The following is a 19,164-nucleotide window of genomic DNA, read 5'->3' on the forward strand; positions in this document are numbered from 1 at the left end:
ATTTAAATTTTGACTTTATAAAAAAATTGTACTGTTATTAGCACTGAAGAATCACACACAACATAGCAGTATACTTCAGCAGAAAATGCACGTGCAATTATAGCAATTAAACAATTATCACATTCCAGGCTCTCCTGAATCATGCTCAGTTTATTATCCAAAACAAAAAAGATTTACCTTCAACTTTAAATAAAAATAACAGTAGTCCCCAAGAGATTGCTTTGATTCTACCATAACCCTACATGTTTCTTAGACTAACCACTTCTCTATGTAAGTTACTTATTTGTTTTCTGTCCCTGTGTAGAAAACAAAGGAATATCATTCCAACTACTAATTATTAAGTCCAGTACGTGTATCTTCTATTGTGCCACTATACCAGCAAAATCATATACATGACAGATAACAAGCCTGCCAGTCCAAGGCAGAACACCTTTGACGATACATTAGTCAAATTAGAGAGTTTTGAGTTAAACCACAAATGGAAAACCTTTACAGTTCAGTCCTTTGCTCGTGACCTCACTGCCTACAATTTTGTGCGATTAGCGATCCTTTCCACATTTTCAATACGTTACTATCAGAATAGCATCCATCTGTGCGTGCTTTTTATTGCTAATTTCCTTTCTTTATCCTCTGAGGGGATTTAAGAAGATAAGTTGCTTACATTTGCTGGTTTAGCAAAATGATGCATTTTTACAATAATCTATCATTAGTATTGATCTCCATTCTGCTTCTGTGCCAACGGTGTAGAATAAAGACAGAGCCCTTACTAATAAGACTAGATCTTTTCCCTGTCCCAGCACACTGTTCCAGGGTAAACTCACTATGGTGTTATCATCTGGCTGCAAAATGTCAGAAAGCCCTTGCTGAAATGAGCACCCTACCCCACACATACCCACGTGCATACCAATGTCCTGCAAAGCAGTGGAGGTGAACCACATCTGTGACGCATTTCTCGGGGGCCACAGCTAAGTTGATTCACCCTATCCCTATCACCCCACTGAAACTGAAATTTGAGCTGAGATTCCCAACCAGAAAAACACATCAGCACTTGCATGCTAATATGCCACTCGGCATTGCAAACTCAGCCATCAAAAATACCACTGTTACAAACAGAATAGTAAGGGTTGAAAGGGTTGGATTGTGACCAGTGACCACTGAACACCAAACCACATGGAAACACTTCTTTTTACTCACAATCCTTCACCACTGGGCTTGCTGGGAGTTGTGGCAACCCTCTACAGCCATGTAACAATGTCATCATTGTTCTTCGACATAATTATGCTTAACTGTGTTTGTGTGTCCAGTTGTTTAATCGTTCTACTCCTACTCCTCCTGGCCCTAAAAACATGCTATTTTGGGAAGGAAAACAGATGAGGGGATCCACATGCCAATTCCTTCTCTCTCTCTCATTAAGTCTTGGCTGCATCCTGCTTTATATATTCCAATCTGCACAGTATTCAATTAGTTTTTACTAACAGACGTTTCTAAATAATTTGTTCCACTGGCATCTAATACTGTCCCTGCTCAACTCTGTGGGGTCCCGTGTGCACCCACAGAAGCACGGGCGGGTTCAGTGATACAGTCGGTAGCAAAGAGTCGAGAAGGGTACCTGCATGCATTCCCTTGCTTCTACACTGCCTAAGGGAGCAGAGACAAACATGATTCCAAACCTCACAGTTTTATCCAGGGGCACGGAAAAGGCGGGACTAGGGAACGGGGACCAATGGGGAAGCTCTGGGGGAGTGACAAGGGGTAGAGGCTGACAGCCAACTGGAGAAGCCAAACTGGGATAGACTAACATAACAGAACAAGCATCCTGGGAGAAGCCTTTCTGGTCACCCTAACCTAAACCTTCTTGTGGTACTAGGGACTTGTCTTACTGAAAACTCTCTGTCCCTTATAATGTATGTTCACCAGCCACCATAGGCATCTTATAAGTAATATGGCTGGTCATATCCACTTACCTCTCTGCACTAAATGATTTTTTATCCATTTATCTTTTCAGAATCACAGTTACAGGTCACGTCTTAAGAGACTCCAGCACCACTGAGCTGAACACTGCAGCACTCAGCTTCTAGAATCCTCTCCTGGAAAGGGGACCTCTGCCATTTAACCTGGCTGATATCTTCAGTGCATGGAGAGACCCAAGAACCTCAGTGCTAGCTGAGCAGGGAACCATGCAAATAAGGCTCATCTCAATCCAGCTTTCAGTGCTGCAGCTCAAGAGAAATCTGGATCAAGCACAAGTAATGGAAATGATGAGAAGTCTAGCCAACAGGATGTGAAAGAAGGCAATAAGCAGGGTTCCTCAGACTAGCAGAGATAAAGACTGAGGTAACTTCTAGTACTACTACAAGCCAGCAGGCTGCAAAGAAAGCAGTAATAAAATGTTCCCTTAGAACTTGAGTCCTCAGTAACAAACCTGAGTTGCAGCAAACAATATGAGAAAAAAACATTAGATATAGTGAATCACTAAATCTAACTGCCAGGGTTAGACAGGAACTCTCCACCAGTGTTGGTTTTCAGGTCAGACAGACATCTCTCAGGAATAGCTCTGGCAGAGTTTTAAGGTTGAGGCCAGAAAAACCGAATGTATTCTCTTGTTTTAACAAGGAACAGTGCCAGATTCTGCACCTGGGATGGGGCAACCCTGGATGTACGGACAGACTGGGGTATGAGATGCTGGAAAGCAGTGCTGTAGAAACGGGCCCGGGGGTCCTGGTCGATGGCAAGTTGAACATGAGCCAGCAGTGCCCTGGCAGCCAGGGGGGCCAACCCTGTCCTGGGGGGCATCAACCACAGCATCACCAGCTGGGCAAGGGAGGGGATTGTCCCACTCTGCTCTGCACTGGGGCAGCCTCACCTCGAGTGCTGGGGGCAGTTTTGGGCAAAACAATATAAGAAAGATATTAAACTGTTAGAGAATGTCCAAAGGAGGGCAATGAAGACGGTGAAGGCCCTTGAGGGGAAGCCGTATGAGGAGCAGCTGAGGTCACTTGGTCTGTTCAGCCTGGAGGAGACTGAGGGGAGGCCTCATTGCAGTTACAGCTTCCTCCTGAGGGGAAGAGGAGGGGCAGGCACTGATCTCTTCTTTGGGGTGACCAGTGACAGGACCCGAGGGAATGGCCTGAAGCTGTGTCAGGGAAGGTTTAGGTCGGATATTAGGAAAAGGTTCTTCACAGAGAGGGTGGCTGGGCACTGAAATGGGTTCCCCAAGGAAGCTATCATGGCACTAATTCTGAGAGAGTTCAAGAAGTGTTTGGACAATGCTCTCAGGCACCTCATGTGATTCTTTGGGCTGTCCTGTGCAGGGCCAGGAGGTGGACTTTGGTGATCCTTTATTCCAACTCAGAATATTCTGTGTGAGATTCTGCGTGATCTCTTCCACCATATTTTCTAGGATTTTTCAGCCAAGAAGCAGACACAGAAGGCCTTTGCTATTACTAAGTCATCAGACTCACAGACACAACTTTCTTTTACTTTCATTTTAGTCTTTTAAGCATGTTATTCCAACACAGAAAAGACATTCACAGAATCCAAGAACTCACTGATAGACTGGGACACCAAGAGAAACCACGTGCACTCAGATATCTCCATCACAAAGAAAGGCTTAATACTTTCTCTCTCCCATACTTCATTTCAAAATAAGTTACTTAATGCACAGCTTACATGCCAAAAGCAACCCCCCCCCATTTAATGAAGTTCTTAAATGACCAAACTTTCATGTAATCAATACATACTGTTTTACAGAAGCATTTAAAATTAGGCCTAATTTTCTTTATCAGCCTTTTATTTCACTGTATTCTGGTGCCAGTTTGCTGCCTTGCAGAGTCCTACAGATACCCTAGACAAAGCTCCTACTTCAGACCAAACAGTAAAAGTTAACTCTTAAATTACCCTTCATTGCAATCCATTACTGTGCAATCCACTACTGCCTGTGTACTTAAGACATCCCACTCACTTTAAAGCCAACCCAGAGTACAGGCCTGGAAGATGCTAACTGCTGTTCTCAATTAAACAAGCAGCAATCAGAAAACAGTAGTGTCTCCAAAGATCATGCTTTGTGATAGCTTTGTGAAAAGGAAGCAATTTCCATAATTTCTAATTGACCATGTGAGAACATCTGGCTACCTCTCTACTTTTTACGTACTCTAAACATTGGTTTTATTCCTCCGAAGAAAAGGTTCACTTTATCAGAACTACTTACCATTATTTAAAAAACATTTATGAAAATCATTTCAGTAAGGAGAGAACCTCATTTGCTATGTACTGCATATATTTATGTTTATTTATGTCTGTGCTAATAAGTGGGAATATAATCAATCACACTATTCTACAAATTGCTGGACATTAAAAAAGTGTTTCTTCAACTAGTTCAAGGTCTAGGGAAGGTCATTTGATCTTGCTCCACAGTTCAGTAAAACAACATCTTCCCTTTCGCCCTTGCATTCCCCCAAAATCTGAAGGCCCTAAAAGAGGATTTGTATAGGATTTATAAGCATAAATCACACACTGCAGCTCTAAAGTAATTTTTCTTGCCTGCTAGATACTTCCAGAGACATGTAATCTCCCCACCATTTGCCTTTTTAAAAACTTTAAGGGTCCAAGATGACTGAAGTGTCTTGTATGCTCAGCACCAAACACAGTTATGAAGATCTGAACCAGGTTCAGATCCAAAGACCACTCTAGCAGCCTGTATCCAAAACCACACAGAGTAACAGGACTTTAGAGAGGAGATTAAGAACCAGGGTGCAAAGTGCCCCCTCTTTCTGTTCCTGAATCTCTAATGTCTGTCAGCTAAAAGACTTCCTGTGCAAGATACTACTCTTAGATCTCTTCGCTTCTTTAAGTGAGGGAAAAAATAAAACCACCAACTGGTGGACATCTATCCACCAGAAACTTCTCTCTTCTCAGGCTATCCATGCTTTTGGTCTCTAAAACACACTATAACAGAGAATATAAAAATTGAATCATGAATTATTTAAACACATACCCCATTTGGTAACTTGACGAGTCTAATGTGGAGCTTGAATATGTGACTGAAACACATCTAGAGAGCAGACTAGTAAGCAAGGTGTCTACAGCCCAGTTACTAGCATTGGCCTCCTGCAAAGTAACTTGCAGGAGAAAATGTAGATCAATTAATATCCAAATATGACACATAAAGACATATACTGTGATGGGACCTGAAGGCATTACAAGCACCTGGAATACCTATCTGCTCTTAATTTAAGGATAAAATAATTAACCATTTAACATATACACAGTCAAAAATAAACACACTTGATATGTATAAAATGGAACTTCAGATTACTCTTGGATAGTTGAACAGCTAGCCCTCACCATGTGCTGTCTGGTCATCGGTATAGAGCAAAACCTTTTCTACCTTCCATTCAGCCCTGCACATGGAAAACCAAAATAAAGCCACTGCAGAGTCAAACTGCACACCTGGGCAAGGCTGACTCCAAGACATCATGGGGCTGGGGACAGACACCACAGAAGCAACAGGAGTAGCGGAGTTATGCCTACCCTACTGACTGTGTGGACTAAAGGGAGAACATCTGCAGAGCAAAACAGTTCAGTATTGAGGCCCCAGCTTCTGCATTTCAGAAGGTCCTACTTCAAACTAGGTTTAGTGTAATGCCATGGATCAAAGGACAGATAGTTGAGCCTCTTGGGTACCTCTACAGCACATCTTCAGACTTTGTCTCACCTGAAAGAAAACCAACCCATTGTTCTACAAGATTGCTCTACAGTGCAAAGCAAAGCATAGTACATGGGACAGGTGGGACAAGTGGGAGATTCCTTTCAAAGGCTCACGCACCTAACTTGAACTGAAATTTTATTTGGGCCAGGGCCCATTAAATCCAGCAGTCAGTGGAAAAAGCAGCTCCTGGGAAGGCCAGTAAGCAGAGGCTAAAGCTTTCCAGACAAGGCTGTAACACTCTGTGTACCACAGCCAAACATTCATGTTCAGCTCATAAAAAGGCAGAGCAAAACACAAATGTAATTATCCCACTTAACCACCACTTAACTTTTTCCATCCCAGTATAAAAGGCAACCTTGTGAAATTTCACACTCCAGCTCTGCTCCTGAACTATCAAGACTATCTTTAGGAACAGTGGAACAAACCAAACTCCTGGCTGCTGAACACCCTTTGGAGTCAGAAGCTACTACCACAAAATTCACCCTAAATCAGGAGGGCCAAAATCTACAGGAGCTATAACTCCATAATTCCTTGTTTTGTGTGTATTCCTCAGTTATTTGTCACTCTTAGTACAGATGACAAACCCTTCTAATTCCTGCTGAGATGCTCGACTGATGGTTGTCCCCAGTTCTGGTGCTATTTAAAGTTAAAAGACTAGCAACCAGAAGAGTACAAGAGAATAAGTCTCCTACATTCCCTGACAGACTCAAGGCACCAGAGTAACCGAAACACCCAGCAATGACCTGATGTGGCATTTGATGCCACAAGCTCCCCCTGCTGCAGTCAGCATCAGCTGTCCATCCTCTAATTCCTTCTCCTTTCCTAACAATGAGCACCACTATACAAAAATCAGGGTGGTGGAGGAAAGGGAAGGAAACCTGGTACTCAAAATAGTCCCTTCACGAGAAGCAATGGAGAACACTGTCTACAAGATATTTTAAGACGGAAGACAGCTCAAGCCTGCTCTCTGCCTCCCAGCAAGCTCTGCATTTTCCACCCATCAGTTCATACCAATTACAACTCAGGAAATTGCTGCCTCCTTAATATATATAACATTTCAGAATTCAGTGTGCTAAACTACTGTGTTGCAGCAGAGTTGGGAAGTCTGAAAGCTTTAAAATATACAAGAACAGACACTTTTTAGCTATTATTACAAAGGGAAGCTTGGCACATTGGCACATTTAATTTCTCTCCTCTAATTTGTATTGAATTTAAGAGCATTCATTTAGCTTTGAACAAAAAGCTACATTCTTAGAAGTTTTACAGATGCTTCCTCCAAAGCACAGCACTAAGATTTTCACCTACAACTTACATCTTAACATTGGAAAGCCTGGGCTGTATATGAAACTTCTCCCCAGAAAGGCACTAGAACAAAGCCTGGGGCAAACTTTTATCATAAATTTTGACCAGTGCCCCTACTTCATAGAACATTCACAGCAGCAACGTGACTGACAGACTGTCACTCAGATCTGTAATTGGTTCTCTGGCTCTCAATAACAATAGTTAAAAGGATTTATGGGCACAAGCCATAGAACTCCATGGGTTTTGTGAGAGTGTATGTACAGTTACTTTAATCATCAGCAGGAACATTAGCAAGAAGCCACAAAGCCAGAAGGGCTTTGTCCAGCACACCTCTGGGAAATATGGGGGTTGAGAGCCCAGCAGGAAAATATCCGAGTCCTGACTTGGACAATTAATCTCTTTAGTTACTTGGCCAATGTTAGAAAAATTTTGCTTTCTCATGTTACTTTCTCTTCACCTGGCAATGATGTAGGGTGAACTATCCTCACAGCTGTTATTTCTGGGCTGAGCTTAAGGACATCAGGACTATTTGGATAAACTTACACTATAATTTCCTGTAACGTGACTATCCTAAAAGCAAAGTAGTTATTATTTGCCACTATCATCTCACAGAGGAGCCTCCAATGGAGGTTCCAATTGTACTCGGCTCAGACAATAGTACTGGGGGGGGGGGGGGGGGGGGGGGGGAAGCTCTACTCCAACAAATTTACAATCCACAAAATAAATGAAGAGAACAGTGCATCAGACCTACATTCTGGGTGAAAATTAGGGGCAATAATTTCAGCATACTAGAAACAGCTTAATCTCCATTTCCCTTAATCTGACACTTCTGAAAAGTGTTAAGTTTTTGTAATATCTTTAATAGCAACATTTTATATATTAAGACCTTCATAAGTATTTCACATTAGAGCGTAAACTAACTACTACTATAATTTTCTAAATGCTGAAGTAGTTACATTTTTTTAATGTGCCTGACATGCGTAACAGTCAGTGAAATAGTGGGTAGTTTTCTGTATGTGACAACCTTTGTAATTCATCTTTGTAACTGCATGAGAAGTACAATTCCATAGTTTCTATCCCCTATAGTCTTTCTCTTCAGATTTGCTGCATTTGTAATTTCCTTCAAACACCACAAGAGTTCACAGATAGGCATGTGAACATTGGAGACATCATTTCTCCTTTAGCCAGTTCACAATACAAATTAAACAATGCCCCACTGTCTGTTTGCTTTCCACAGTCTTTCCAATGAAACCACCAAGATCCTTACATTTCCAATATGACTTTACAATAGAAATAATTTACAGTAACATCGAAAGATACATTAAAAGGGAAAAAATAAGCTGATTTCTTGTGCACTTTATTTGATACCAACATTATTCTGCAAGCAGTGCTGACAGTACTGTCACTACATATGAGATTTTAGAGAAATAAAGAAAAACATACTGCTGACTCCAGGTCAAATCTGTATCTTTAAAGATGTCAGGCTATGCAGCACAATGGCACAGACAACTATTGTGTATTAAATTCTACTCTAAAAGAGATCTCACCAGACAAGGAAGCTGGCAGAAATCAATGCAAAGCTCCTTGGCTTCCAATACAGCTCCTTCTTTTATCAGAGATGGTAGAAGAAAAGGTTTGGTGGAGGTTTCCAATCAGTGCAGTTCATACACAAGAACTGTCAGCTGTATATTAATGTCAGCTGCAGACAATTCAATCCCATTTCACCATGTCCCTTCCCTTGCTCCAAGAATCTCTAAGCCAACATCTTTCTTCACTGCCTCTGAATAAATGCCATGGGTTTATTAGAAAACAGGTGAGTCAATTAACAGTAAACTGTGCAATGTTCTACAACTAATTGCATTGTATTGTAAGATACCTGTAATTTTTATAAAGTTCTAAATACTTCAGAAAGAAATTTTGAAATTGGATGGTCTATATCTGGGCTTTTATAGCAAGGATGTTATAACTAGAGACAATCTGATTATGTTGGGACTTTTTCATACCAGGCTCTATTTAAGCACATATTGTGAATCTACAGTGCTTTGTTCCAGCTGTCAAACAAAGAAAAGGATCCTTTATTATTGCCTAACCTGAATACATTGAGAACACCATCCTAAAGCATACTGTTTGAAAGATTTTATTTTTTGTGTGAGAGAAGTCACAAAGTAGTGTAGATAATATAAGCAGTGCTTCACAAAGGTTTATCTTCATAGTTTTAAAAGCCATGTTGCAAAAATGCAGAACAAAGCAGCACAAAGTCTAGGCTAAGAAGCACCAATGAGTAGATGTAGAGTTGCTTGAAGTTTGAAAGAAAACAGCACAAATTTTGAAGTGTGGTGTATGTTAAATTGTGGTATGTTTCCCAAGGACTATAATAAGGGAAGAAATCAGCTTGCAGTTCTGCTTAAGCCACCAGCTACAGATCAACAACATCAAAACAAAATGCAATTAGCCAACATTATCTTCCTTCTGTGGCAAGGCACACTGATGAAAAGGTATAAAATACTATTTCTTATTGATTGAATATTACACACAGAGAACTATAAAGAGAATACAAATATGTGCATGCAGCCCCAAAGCAATTGCTCTGAAAACTGCTGTGGACTCCACAAGGAAACTTGAAGCTTCTAGAAACAAAAGATGAGAGAGAAGATAAAGTAAGTCTTTGTGGTAGCAGAGCTGAAAACAGTACATCCATTATGGATGAGCACCTGGATGCCAGAATTTTACTTTAGGTTAAAGCAATCTTTTTTCTGCCTCTCTTGTTCCCTGCATTCCTCTTCTTGAGCTCCCACAGTACTGCTCAATGTTTGCTTGAATTCCAGGTCTCCACTCCCGCATTTAATAGTCTACGTAACCTCAAACATATAGATCTAGTTTTATTGTTTCTTCCTTATTCCCAGTGCTCTTCAAGAACTAAAACTTCACCATCCAATCAAGCTGATAGCCTTCCCCAAGCACTCTGCATCAGCAGATGCAAAACCAAAAACTGTTTTAAAACTATTTAAAAAAATAAAGGCAAATTAAAAAATAGCATATAAAAGATATTAACTTAGTTCAGCCTAGCCACTTTTCCAATTTCTACCATCCATCACTGTTCTAGCACCCAGAAGTTACACTCTTCTACTTTATACAGAAAGGGTCATATCCTAAGAAATCAAGCAATAAGAGAATGGTTTGTCATTTGTTCTCAGACTATTCTGACTATCAAAACCAAAAATGGATTCACGAAAGTTAGAATTTCATAGAATCATACAATGGTTTGAGTTGGAAGGGACCTTTAAGGTCATCTAGTCCAACCCCACTGCAACAATCAGGGATATCTTCAACTAGATCAGGTTGCTCAGAGCCCCATCCAGCCTGACCTTCAGTGTTGCTGGAGATGGGGCATCCATCCACCACCTCTCTGCACAATCTGTTCCAGTGTTTCAACCACACTCATTATAAAAAATTTCTTCCTTGTATTTAGTCAGATCCAATAATTTCCACCAGCTCCAGGAATCAAAATTCAATGGCAAAGCAAATCATTGAAACACAGAATAGCTGCTGACTGTTAATATTTGGTGACTTACTTCCCAACCTTCCATTTGAACTTGGCCTTATTAATCAATTCCCTCTCAGCAATTCACAAGCACCCTTACACCCCAGTTTCTCCTCTCATTGTTTCTGCCCTTTGATCCTCTCACCCCTGCCCACATCTTCCAGCTAGCATCTGCTTCTTTCTCTAGTCTTCTTTTCCAAAACCAGAAAAAATACAGTTTTTAGCTATGTGACTTACAGTTTGTTTAGCATACAGATACAAATACTAAGCTCTTGTCTATTTCTTAACTACCGTCTTCAACATTGCTTTCCCAAGTCTGTTTTTGGTACCAAAGCATATACACAACTTAAATAGTTTTGGGCAGCGACAACTGTAGCTGGATCCTGCAACTTCCTTTGGAAGGCCAAAAAAATATAAAATATCAAATGTAAAAGCCGCATACCCTTTTCTATATTTTCCCCTCTGGAAATTAATCTCAAGCACACTTTGTCCTATTGATCCTGAATGTCAAAACATCCTACATTCCTGACATTCCCAAAATGTCACCAAATCCTGGAAAAAAACCAGAAGGTTTGGTGGGGCTCAGAGTACTGCACTAAGTGAACTTCTCTGAAGAAACAGAGTCTGAGGCTGAACGGAATCAAAGCCACATCTCACTGACATAATCTCAGAGGAGACATTTCCTCTGCCATCAAGCTGTACGTCCTGTTGGCAGCTTTGCAGGTTCTCATTGTAAAAATTACTTGTGTTTTGTTGAACTGACAACTCAGAGGCATCAGTTCCCTGAAACAGATCTCTACCGACATATCATGGCACTGGGAGAGTCAATGCCCCCACCACATTCAACCTGTTACAGAGGCTTCCAGACACAACAAAGGTAGCAATTTTGTCAAGCTTCGTCTTGGAGCTCCCCAAATTCCACCACCAGGGACAAAAAATGGAACAACTAAATAGAAGGCAGGCAACCCCCTCCCCCCAACACTGTGTGGGGTATCGTCAGGAGATGATGAAAGGCTTAGATGATTTGCTCAAAAAAGTCCAACATTCTACAAACAAAGTAGAGTAAGAATATCTCAAAATTCTGTTTCCCCATCCTCATCCATCTACCAGTACTTTTACAGAATTCTTTTGTGGAATTATCAACAGCTCAGGAGTACTACAGGAAGCAAAACAACAATTAAGAGTTGTTTGATTTCCCTGTGGGAAGCTGACAAAACAATCTGTCTGCTCTGCATTGAAAAGATTTACATGAACACATGAAAGAAATTAGCATAGGAAAACTCAACAACATAAGTATATTTTCCTTCTTGCTGGTTCCCATAAACCTCACAAAACACTGGATGCTAACCAAAATATCACAGAAACCTGCAAATCACAAGCATAACATATGAAGAAAAAAAAAAAAAAGATAACCCAGGAGTAGTTATAGGCATAATCAAGACAGCCCATCTAGAAATAGTAACTTTTCTTAGTCCACAGTTTCTTTTTATGCATCTACACATACCTGCATTTTCAGGCAAAGAGAAAAAATTTGGGATATACAGCATGGTTTCACGATGGGTTGGTTCTGCCATGACTGTGCCAGGTAGCTTCAAGTCACAGTGGGTGTTCTCCCATGAACACCAATTCTACAGTGCTGCATTACAAGGTCTCAAACCAATAATCTTATTTCTTTCAGCTTCTAGGTCCTCTGTCTGTAAAAACACAGATAGCAACAATTGCTCCACAGGGGCCTCATTAGGCTTAATTAACACCTGTGTGAGATCTTCAGATAAAAGGACAGGTGTAATTACACAATCTGAACTGCTCTTTGCATAAGAAACCTTGTATTAACCCTTTCATAATTTGAGCTTTTCAGATTCTGTTCTATATAAAAGACTCTCACCTACTGGAGTCACCTCTTAATCTTCTCATTTCAAAAGCACATGAAGCTCATCATCTTCCCTGTTTTAACAAATGCGATCCTGACGTCTTTTTTTTTTTAAAATCATTATTCCCCACTTTCCTTCCTTTCTCATTTGCACTTTAGCTTTTTACACTTACAATATTCCTTTCATCCTGGCTCTGAGCTCTTGGAAGCGTTTTGGGTGTAAGAACTATTATTCCTCAAGCACACAGGACAGCGGGTAGAGCTGCACAGGAGGAGGTCAGCAGAGGTCAGCAGGTGGAAGAACAAAGGCTCTCTAAGGAAGTTCCACAGCTCTTTAACTCTACTTTTGTGCTCACTTCAGCAAAGCAGTTAGGAATGAGAAAACGCCCCATCAAGCACTAAATGCCATCAGAGGCCTGACTGCGAGGAGCAGCAGCAACCACCCAAAGACAGCCACTGCAGGAAGTCCAACCTCCTCCAGCATGTAGATCCACAGAAGAGCCTCTCCAATGCCCAACCTGAATGGAATGCAGCAGCGCCAAGGCACCTTCACTGGTCCTCACACTTCAAGCTACAAGACTTGAAAATTTCACACACAGGCTCACTGCCTTACCCAGCCCATGAAGGGTCACTGCCTCCAGCAGTACCTCTCCCTGTTCAGCAGAGCCTCCAGAGGCTGGAAATGAAAGAGGAAATGCCAGACCAGAGTCTGTGTTGACAGAGCTAGGTGGGAAGGGGAAAGAGGAGAAGAGTGGGACTCTGATGGATGCACCACTAGAAACTGAGCTTGGGGAGAGGGATTTGGATATTGCCATGCTTTCCAGAAGGGGTTCAGAAAAGCACATGCTCCAGAAAGGATGAGAGATCTGCTATTTTTATATGAACCCACATACAAAATGCAGAACATATTTCAAGTGTGATCCTGTTGTAGACCCCAGAATTGCAGCTCACTGGATGCAGGTTCTGCTTCCAGCCCCTGCAGCACATCTCCTGCAAGCATGTAAAATAAATGCATCAAAGCCTGCTATCTTTTGTGGCATGCATTAGCTACAAATGAAAACTTTGCAAGAAAATAGTTTTATTAGCACACAGCTTCACAATAACTAATCTGTGCTTTCTTTGTGACTTACAATCAAATAGCATTGCTACAGTAGTGAATCTTCCTATGAAATTCATTCTATGCCAGTACACCCACACAACCTGTTTTACCATAGCAAAATAAACATTTCTACCCAGCCTCCCACCTTGACTCTGTCCAGCAGCATCCCCTGCTACTGAAATTGTTTGAGCAGATTGTCTTTGAAGTAACAAGGAATATGTTAATGTGTCTGTTGTTAACAGCAACCTCTATAAACACCTAATTTTTTTTCCCCTTTCCAAATATCTCCTGCAAATGCAACAGAAGAGAGCTGAGCTGCTTTCCCCTCCCACACCCATTCAGCTCTTTTTTACTTTACCTCAACGGACAGCTTAAGAAGAACTGTGGTAAAATACATAGATCAGACAGATGGCATTTGCTGCTCTTTTCTCAGTCCTGCTGCTCAACAGCCTTAAAAAGCCACGATAATTCATTACTTAAATAGTCTCAGGTAGATCCTGAGTTCCACTACAACTTTTTCTTATCCATTTTGGAGATGAAATTATCTTATTTACAGGAAGTATCCAGAGCCTTCCACCAGAGCAGAAAGAGATACTGGATTAGAACAAGACACCTGAAATAACTGACTTTTGCTCTCTGCTTTTAAATTTCTCCTCAACAAGCACAATCCTCTCCCTTCTTTAACAGATTTGAAGAGCAGCTGACATCTGCACTTCCTGGCTGGAGGAAGAAGTGGGGCAGGATGGTTTGGTTCTCCTTTATAGTTCTCTTTACATTATCCACTACTCTCACCCTAGAGTGTGCTTATAGCTCCTCGCTCCTCCTCACAACCAGAACTTCTCTCTTCCCAAATTATATCTGGCCATTATTTCTCTAATATATTCATAAATAACCAAGAAAGCTATTTATACACATATATATACACACACATCCATCTATGGGTAAAGTGCACATACATATATACACATACACATACGTGTGGCCATCCTCTTGAAAGTCATGGCTTCCTTGTCATACACTGAAAACTGTTTATCTGACATTTATTCCTCTTTTCTTTTTATAAAACAAGTAGCAAGGTCAAAATATAGAAAACCATTGTTATTTAGTTACAAAACAATGCAGAAATAAAAAGTTAAGCCAATAGGTTTTACTCTGAAATGTCACTGTTTGATAAGGTTTACTGGAACCTCAGTTAACCAGCATTTAAATTGCAATTTAGGCAGCAGTCATTTCTAAGCAAGTTTTTCCTTAGTGATGGAAGACATGCAAATAACTTTTATCACATTATTTACTAGAGGCTCCACATTTCCACACATAACTGCTTCCAAACAATAAGCTCCCATCAAGTTAGTGCTCCATCAAATCTGTCAATTGCAACTCATTTAGCACTACAGGGCAAGCCGACACATTGCATAAAGGTCAAGTGGAAAAATGTCCCTTCTACTACATCAATGTCTAGATTGGTAAAGGTCACTCCATCCAATAATTGCTACTACAGAAAATAACTTTGTTGTAATCTACATCATAGAGGGGAAAAAAAAAAAAATGGAGTTCAAGTATTTCATTTTTTCCCAAGACATGACAAACTAACATTACTGTCATTTCATGGCTGGAGTTCATTGGGCTTAGAGTATCTAATTAGAACTCGAAGGACTGTGGTATGGCAAGTGATGATACATCCATTTTATGGACAGCTCACCTGAAGCAGACTGAAATAGCTTGCCTAAAGTTAAAACAGCAAAAAGAAAATATGATTATGTAGACTACAACAAAACAAACAAAAAAGGTAGGTTTGGGTTTTTTCTTTCTTTTAGCTCCCTTTTCCTGTCATATCAAAACTTTCTTCTTCTTCAAAAAGTATCACTTAATAATTTGTAACATCACAGTGTGTTGTAAAATATAAAATTAGCATATACAGAAGTTAGCATCAGGCCACTTTAATGCTGGAGCTGAAATCCTAAGGCTAAGTGATCAACAACCCAGCCTGTACAGACACATAACCCTTGTCACCCAAGGAAGCCTGGAGTTGTATTGCGCAATGATGGAAGAGAAGGGAAAGGAAGATATTCAGGTTCTCCTCATCTCATCCCTCCACCACTCGATTCATACACAACTCAGTTTATTCTCAGCTTCCATTACTAACAAAAGATTAAAAATTCAACACTGTTGCTTAAGATTCAGATCCTGTATCATCAAGACAAGTTTGGAAAAAATTTGACAGTTACTGGGAAGAACGATAGAAATATTTTAGAGTCGACTCTAAAACAAGCAAAAATAAAATAATCATGAATCAATGCCCTGATTGTAAGCACTGGGCTTCCATATTTACTGCAAAGCAGCTTAGGTCTTACTAGACTTTCCAGATATTAGCTGAATAGAACTAAAAACTGCCTGCATCCTAAGCAAGCTTTAGATTAAGACAAAAAGAAACAACATTCTGTTAAAGAAACAAGAAGTTAACCAGAGACATCTGCAACTCTGTCCCTAAGATACAGAAGCAACATTAACTACCTGAACATTTCCAGAATGAGACTAACGGAAATTAAATCATCATTAAGAACAGAATCAGGCCATCCTGTAACTAAGTACTCTAAGAGATACAGTAACAGGTATCTGAAGCCACATACCCCTTGTTCAAAGCATTATCTCTCCACTAAAAAGAAAAAATCTGGTATAGCACAGTAACATCTATCTCCTTTCATAGGTTTTCACTTCTACGGGAAGAGAAGGCTGGAAGCTGGCAAAGGGACAGTGTGGCATTCTTCAGACCTCTTCACTGCCACTTCAGCTACCACATGCAAGAACAGGAATGATGTTTGTTTTACCCTCTGGCAGGTTTCCTAACTGTGTCAAATTCAAGTAGTTATTCAAACATACTCAATAGCAACACTATCAAGACCTTAGAAAGCTGCAACGGTTTCTTCAGTGACAAGCACTATGAATGATGGCAGCATCAGAATGTGAGGCCGCAAACAGCTGCAGTAAAGAAAACCCAAAAGAAAACAGCTTCTCAGTAAGAGAGCGAATATAATTTTTAAGTGTTTTAGGCTAACAAAGCACTGTGTTTGATGAATGTCCCTCAATGTGTAGATGCTTTAGCTGTAACTGCATTGACACAATACAATATTCTGGAGAATATCACCCCCCCCCCCCCCCCCCCCCATTCTGGAAGAAGTTGTTTACTTGGAAACTTCATCAAATAGATGCATACTGTGTAAATAAAATTTGCCCTTGGCCAGCTGTCTCCTGTCTGAAGAAGGGAAAGCTTATGGATCCAGAACCTAAATATAAAGAATCTGATATCCACTGAAGCCAGCGGGGTTCTCAGATGCACAGTCTATTGGCAGGCTGGAGTGGTTACATGAGCCTAAGTTGCAGGAAAAAAAATTATTTTGCTTTATAGAGGGCTAAAAAGAAAAGTTTACAGATGCTACCTTATACCTTTGTCAGCACAATAGGTACATACAACAAAACGTGAGCATATCACACCAACAGAAGAAACCAAAACAGTCTCGAAGCGAGAAGAACTGCCAGACTAGATCAGACCCGGGTCCATCCAGCACTGGATCCTGCCTGCAGCACTGACAACTGGATGTTTCATCTCTTCAAAGGATGGAGAGAAAAGCCTACAGGGCAGCCTGCCAGCCTCTGCAATACTGCACCCACCTCTGGTGCTGGGAAATTCTACAGACCTCTTTCAGAAAGCTCCAGGAATTACCAGGCTGCTATGTCTTATATTTAATGCAATTATGCTATGATGAGCAATTAGAAATAAACCCTCAGACAAAAAACCCTCATACTAACTTTCAAAAAAACATTCCAGAAATAACTTTTTTAAATACAGTTAGGCAGAAGGTAAAATCAGGTACAGTAGGCAACGTGTCAAATACATGAAAGAGTAGAATAAAAAAATGCAACAAAGTATTTGCATAAAGTTTCAAAGAAAGTAAAATTCTAATGTTATTCTTTAAAAAAAAAACTCCTATTGAATACTTCCCTCTGTACAACTGCCTTATCTCCTACATTATATCCCAGTTACTGAGCTTCACCAATGATCAAAAGCCTTTGTTTAAAAAAAAAAATTCTATAGAAGTTCTCCCCAATGCCACATCATTTGCACTGTCATCACATTCACCTTCTTTCTCCACTGTTATTAAACAAGATAATTAGCATAAAAGTCAAAAAAAGTGAGAAATAAATTCTGTTATAAGTAGAAAAAATACCTCTTGTTCAATTCAGGCATTCCTGGTCACTCCACCCAGTTTCACAAATTTTCCTTTGGAAGCCAAACAAACCATTATTTGTTCTTATACTTAACCTGACTCTTTAGATTGCTTACTGTTTTTGAAAAAGGATTAAGATACTCAGATATTAAGATATCCTCTAGCACTGTGGCTTCTTCTCCTTTCCTAGTTTGGCTTTATTTCTAAACCAGCATCTGCTGGGGCTGAATTTGCACAGTAGGAGCCCTGGCAACTTCTCATGGCCGAGGTTAAGACAGTAAGCAAATAGTTGTTTGACAGCCCTTTTGCAGAAAGGGACCCCAAGCAGAGTATTTCTGAATGAACAAGTGCAAAACACCAGAGGACAAAATCCACCCAGAGATAGCAGTTCTGACAGATTTGTATTTCCCACTGGTGTCACCCTGGTAATTAGCACTTCCTTGTCCACTACGGTCATCCCCACAGTTTTCAGTAAGCTTGGAAGCAGCTGAGCAATAAAGGAAGAAGCCATTTAAACACTGATCAAAACCCAAGCACGGCAAGAGAACCACCTGCACAAAGACTATGCACAGGCAGTTCAGCTCTGAACACATCATAATACTGCTAAACATATCCCAAATCCACAGGATGTTTCTCTCAAACACGTATTTAAGGCCAAATTAGGCTCCTCACCAATAGAAGGAAGCAGAATCAGTAACAGAACACCAGGTTGGAAAGTACCTCAAGGATCACCTGATCCAACCTCTCTTAGAAATGCACAGTCTAGACAAGACAGCCCAGGACCCTGCCCAGCTGAACCTTAAAGGCATCCAACATTGGGAAATGCACCACTTCCCTAAGGAGATTATTCCAATGACTGACTGTCATTGTGAAGAATTTTCCTTGCATCCAATTGGCACTCTTACTCTCTAGGAGTAATTAGTGCCCATTACTCCTTGTCTTTTCATTGATTCCTTGCAAAAAGGGACTCTCCATCTTCTTTGTAGCCACCTTTTAAATATGGGGACATGGTGACAAGGTCTGCCCCTAAGCCTTTTTTTCTAAAGGCTGAACAAACCCAGTTCTCTCAGCCTTTCCTCACATTGAAGGCTTCCAGTCCCTTTGGTCATCTTTATGGTCCTTCTCTGGAACCTCTCCAGCCTGTCCACATCTTTTTTTTGTCTAGCAGGGACCAAAACTGAACTCAGTATTCCAGGTGTGGCATGACAAGTCCTGAGTGAAGTGGGAAAAAGTTGTAAAGCAGGACAGTCGTGAACTTCATGAGAGCTGGCAGTGATGAAATATTCATTCAACTTTTTGACCTTACCCTGAGCTCCCAAGAACATTCTTTGATTGGAAATAAGCATAGCACCAGCTTCATTCTAACCTTCAAAAGAAGTCTGCAGCAGTTAGTTAATCTTGGCTGAGCAGAATATTAACATC

At 40.6% G+C, this 19,164-nt stretch overlaps 1 protein-coding gene across 1 annotated transcript in view; it reads right to left on the reverse strand.

Moving 5' to 3' along the window:
* Positions 1-19,164, reverse strand: part of DISC1 (DISC1 scaffold protein) — a 191,672-nt gene that overhangs the window by 135,873 nt on the left and 36,635 nt on the right. The gene's annotated exons all lie outside the window — the stretch shown is intronic.

The sequence above is a fragment of the Corvus moneduloides genome, chromosome 3 (assembly GCF_009650955.1).
Source record: "Corvus moneduloides isolate bCorMon1 chromosome 3, bCorMon1.pri, whole genome shotgun sequence".
In the NCBI taxonomy this organism is placed as follows: Eukaryota; Metazoa; Chordata; class Aves; order Passeriformes; family Corvidae; genus Corvus; species Corvus moneduloides.